Below are 6,000 nucleotides of genomic sequence, written 5' to 3'. Positions count from 1 at the left end.
TTTTTTTTTTTTTTTTTTTTTTTTTGGTTGGTTGGTAATTTATGCTGCTTATGACAACTTATTTAAGTACAGCAACAATGCTGCTCAATTTTTTATTTTGGCAGTTCTTTGGTCTATATTTCCCGCAATGTATTTTGTGGCATAGATTTTTGGATAAACCCAAAAATGTTTAACTTTTTAGATAAACTAAATAAGGAGTAATAATAATAATAATAATAATAATAAAATGTAATAAAGAGAAATTTTCAATACATTACGATTCATTGTATTCAAATCATCTCTAATTTCTACTCATTTTGTCACACTTGTTCTATACTTCTACATGGTAGACTGTAGGTGAAGCAGAAGAAATAGTGAGTTTATTAGAAAGTGATAAACAACCAATTTTTTAAATAGTGAACAATTTTTTAAATAATGCTAAACAGAAAATAATTTTATGTAAAATCGTAGAAATAGTTTATACAAAAAATAGTGAACAATTTTTATGAGAAAACAATGAACAATTTTAGTCAATGTAGAAATTAAATTCATATTTTGAAATTAAAATCTCTATATCTTACAATGCTTCTATTTAAATAAATAAAAACATAGAAAAGCTACTTATTTTTAACTTTATGTTTATTTGTCAATTATACTCCAAAAAAAAAAAAAAATTTACACAATACTGGATTTTGGTAAACTCGAGTACTGTAGAAAAAAAAATTTCTTTATTTTTTTTTATAAAAGGTACTCGAGCCTGGTATACTCTAGTATTGTGTTGCATGGTACTCGAGTTTACCAAGCTCGAGTACCACTTTATTTTTTTTAATCACCAATTTCCAGCTTAGCAGCCACGGTGGAACTATAAAATAGGGTACTCGAGTTCACCAAACTCGAGTACTGAAAAAAGTGGTAGATTGCCATTTATTTCCAAAACAGTGGTTTTTTGCTAAAAATTTCAAAAAATTGTGGTATTTGGCCATTTTGGCCAAATCTACTTCTATATTTGAGTTTATTACCATGGCTGTTAAGCTTTTACATTTTTTGTTTCAAAATTGATGAGCCCTCTCATAACAATGGAGAAAGGAATTGGGTAAGAATGAGAAGGCTCTTCACTACAAAGGGAGCACATTTCAAAGAATTATTCCTAACTTTATTATCCAAGTACATGATTTTACTCTTGGTGATGGCAGATGTGGAGTTTCAATATTTGGTGTTTTGCCAATGAGAACTTTAAACTAAAGCACAGTAGGTTAGGCGAATAAAATTCCTTTGAATATCTTGTTTTATTTTTTGGTTTTGTGATACTAGGCTATGTTTGCACTCTATTTTCCACACATGAGTTTATGGTTTGTTTTCAGTGTTTCAGGAATTTATAGGTTAATTCTTTCATAACGTTGTTGCCTATTATTACAACTTGTAGATAGTAGATTATAATTGAATTGTAGTAGGGAAATAACTTGTATTGGGTTAGTTCTTGAGTTTCAAGCCGAGTAAAAAAACTAGTCTAGTAGATGATCTTAGGATCTTTGAAGAAGTTTAGACATTGTTCAAGTTGATACAAGTCAAGTTTCAAGAACATACAAGCTATAAAAAGAAGAATTCAAAAATTGCAAGACTTGACCGATCGAGACACGGATTTATTGGTTTTTCTAGGTCATCATATCGCTTGTGTTCTTTACTTTTCCTCTATTGTTATTTGATTGTTATTTGTTTAACCTAGATCTGTGTAATTGAAGTAAGTAAAAACTTGGTATTAAATTAGGTTAAATAATCTAAGTTTACAGGGGTCTAAATATATAACAAATTCCTTATGGTTCAAAGAACCACTATCTTTGGGTTTCACCAATAAATAATAAAATCCATTCAACTATTCACTTTTCACTCTAACTCTCTTAGTTCCTTCGTATGCACATTTGTATTTTTCCTTCCTGGTTCCTTGGATTGTTGTTTGATCACAGGTTGGTTCTGAAAAACAGATCTATCTTCCTCAATAGAACCAAATCTAGCCAACGGGCCCATAACTCTACTATGGCCTTGAAGAACCTAAGTCTCACAACTAGAACATGGACCTGGCTAATGACAACAATCGGCCTTCAACACTACTCATATTAGACATAATTTCTTTGTTTTTGTTTTTTTGTTTTTTGTTTTTATTTTTATTTATTTATTTTTTCTTTAAATCAAGAAAATAGTCTATCAAGGTTTTAAAAAAGAAAAAAGTATTTCATGACACACACACACGGCCTAAATAGGCCAACTTCAATTAAAAGAAATTCTATAATCAATAAAAAGGTGGAAGATTGGGATAAACAATTATACAATAAATATATATGATATATCCATAATGAGTTAGGTTCTAGAATAGACCTTCCATTAATAAATTTAATTCATTAACATTAAAAAAAAAAAAGAGTTAATTTATTAATATGGTTAAATATTTAATTTTTTCAAAGTGAGCTTCTTAATATTGAGGAACTATAAATGTAGTTGGCATGATAGCAAAGAGACATTTATATCACCTTCTTATCCTGGGAAGTATAGATGAGAAAGAGGGTAACATATATGAATTGGAAGACAGTACCAGCCCCATTAAGGCATTAATCGTGGTTACAAGTAAACCATTCGGATTAAGAAGTGCATAAAAGATCCGTAAACTTGTGCTTAGTAGAGTAGTTATATATGCAATGCTTTTGTAATTCTTAGTTGATTTCTTCTTCACCACCTGCAAAAATGTTTTAGTGAAAACAAAGGAAAAAGAACCACAATTGATGTAAGATGGAAGTGAGTGTATTTGGAGGCACTTTGCTGAATTGCTTATTTCTTGAAAAGAAGAGGTAAAAAGATTCAGTTCTGATGACAAGCTAGAGATTATGTTCATGGACTTTGTTGGAGAAACAAAAGATTCAGTTCTGATGACAAGTATTGTAAGAATTAATAACATATACATGATAGATACTAGAACACAGATAATCAATTAATCTATAAGGTGTCGGGTGTACCTACAAATAATTTGAGCAAACCCGAATAGAATACCAATAGCAATAGACACACACGTGCACACTCGACACATGGCCCAGGCAGATCTTCCTCTCCATGCTCCTCCTTTCAAGACGGCTATTGATGGGGCAAGCAACCTTAATCTCTAAAAGATGAGATCTAGGGTTTTGTCTAACATTATGAGTGGAGAGGGGACCTATATTATATACAGTAAATATACACCCATCATAGATCATACTTAAAACTGTACACTCTACCTCACATTAGATTATGGCATAAGCCCAATAAAACAAGGTGTACCAAGGCCCAATATTGAATTTGACAATAGCATATTAACAGGCCTTTCAGGTATATCAACTGAATCACATCCAACCCATTTTATGAATCCAAAAGTCCAATTAATGGAACCCCAATTCTAACATTCTCCCACTTGGGCAACATTAATTGGTGTTTGCAATTTTGAGAAATAATTTTTGAAAAAGAACTCTCGGGTTGAACAACAACTGCTATGGTGGCCACCCTAATTATCAACTCAGTTAAAACACCTCCAACATGATCCAATCCAACAAAACAACTAACATGGACCAAGGTTGGCATTATGCAATTATTCGCATGAATTCATCCATGATCACCATGTCAGTAATTCTGTTGACATGATCACTATCTGATATGATGCCTGTAGAATGGATTTAATTGCACTCCTTTACTTGGTCAATTGTGCTAAGCCCATATTGGTCCTCTGAATTGGTTTTTCATGAAACCCTCGTACTACCAATTTGAAACGTGTAAACGCTTCCTGAACAAAGACAAAGAACAAGTCTTCCCACAGTAGTCTGAACAACAACATATCACCTGCCAAAAACAAAACAATGCTTTCCAATGGTTACAAAGCCATCATATGTTTCATCTGGTGATATCCAATAACATTTGTTACTTAAAATGGGGACAAAATGGGCCTTTGCCCTTTTTGGGTAAATTAATTGGCTTTATACCCCATTTCTCAAACTAAGTAGGGAAATACTATTCTTTTAAAACTCGATTTATGATAAATCGAGTTAGAAAAAAAAAAAATTTTCTGAAGCCCTATAGTGGTGTTTTAATGAACCTATAGTGACGTTTTTAAGACCTATAGTGACATTTTTAAACTTGACTTCAATTGAAATCAAGTTATAAGCAATTTGTTTTACCTATAACTCGATTTCATTGAGGTCGAGTTAAAAAACGTCACTATAGGTCTTAAAAAACATCACTATAGGCTTCTTAAAACGCCATTATAAGGTCTAATTCGATTTATGATAAATCAAGTTTTAAAATAGGAGTATTTCCCTATTTAGTTTGGAAAAGGGGGTATAAAGCTAATTAATTTGCCCGAAAAATTCAAAAGCCCATTTTGTCCCTTAAAATGGTCATGCTAATAAGTACCCTTAGGGAATTAGTTAACAATCCATTTTAGGAAAGTTTTGACATCACTTTTATTAAAAATGAAAAAAGCTGTTAAAATATTAATTGCTTTTTTCTTTTCCCTCATAAAAACTTTCTTTAAATGGTTTGTTAACCAATACTCTAAGAGCATTCGTTAGCATTTCTCAATCTAAAATAATGGACAAAAAAGTCATATTTAATATAGATGTCATGCATTTAAGGCCTTTTATTAACCATGTCATCATTTATTAACAATGTACACAAAGAATTGATGACATAACTTTGATCAGCATCCCATTACCAAAATAAGCTGTAACATTAAATGAATTCCCAAAAAGCTCATACAAATAAATGTATTTTGGATGCACTGTCTCTCATGAGACAATCACACTATATTCAAAATTCTTGAAACAGTTAAGAAACTGAATAATATTTAATACAATGGAGATATAACTAAATATCTTTAATACTTTGCTATGAAACAAGGTCAATTTATCAACATGAGTTTCTTTGACAATATTTAATATTAGTAGTGCCCATCAACATGGTTCGACTTCTCAAACCAACATTATTGCCTTTCACAAGACCAATCCATCACATACTATGTGCCAAAATTAAGTGAATGACTCCCACCAATCACACATGTCAAATATAAAACTCACAACATGTAAAATTATTGCTCTCATTGGTGAAACAATATTATCACTTAAATATTAATCGTATGCTCATCATGTATATATGTCTGACCAATTATTTTGAAATGTATCCCTTAAAAATTTTACATCATTCTTGTCAAACATCAGCTACATCATATAGCATTAAAAATTGAGATAAAAGATTTTCTTTAATGTCCTTTTAAGGCTCAGCATATATTCTAAAGCGTTTAATATTTGAAAGAAATTACTCTTCCACTTATACATCGCCTAGTATTAGATATTAACCATTCTCAAGTCTAATTACTATGTTTAATATACGTTAAGGATAAAGCGAAAAAAACTCACATGACAAAAAACCTCAATATTGTACTTTATCAATTATATTTCATTTTAGATAACCATGCAAAAAATACACATCTAAAAAACTTAAGTACACCTTTAATTATTGACAAATTCCAATATGATTTAGATCAACTGTGACTAGCTCCCACTGATTTTGAAGTTTCAACCATAAAAGATGTCTTTTAATTAATGCTTCTCAAATCATGTATTATCTTGTCCACCATTAAACACCTTAAATTATTAAAAAAAAAAAAAAAAATAAAAAAATTGAGTCAATCTTTCCCCTTAAAAAAAAAAAAAAAAAAAAAAAAAAGAAAAAGAAAAAGAAAAAAGAGGATCACTAGTTTTATTAAATTATCAAAAATATTTTTAATCCAAAAGAGGGATTATAAAGATTTCAATATCAATAAATTCATGTAAGGGAGTTAACATGGTAATTCACCATTTTAACAAGGCTAAACAAACAAGTCATATCCAAGTGGACTCCCACTTTATTCAAAGACATATGGCTTACGAAGTTTAATTAACCAAGAATAAATTCAAAATAAGTCTTAATTGTAAACAAGTGACTTATTTACCCTGGTTAAATTTCAAACCTTAA

This window comes from Quercus suber, unplaced genomic scaffold, assembly GCF_002906115.3.
Source record: "Quercus suber isolate HL8 unplaced genomic scaffold, Cork oak 2.0 scaffold_163, whole genome shotgun sequence".
NCBI classification, from domain to species: domain Eukaryota; kingdom Viridiplantae; phylum Streptophyta; class Magnoliopsida; order Fagales; family Fagaceae; genus Quercus; species Quercus suber.
The sequence above is the reverse complement of the archived record's forward strand: the minus strand, read 5'-3'. Positions refer to the sequence as shown.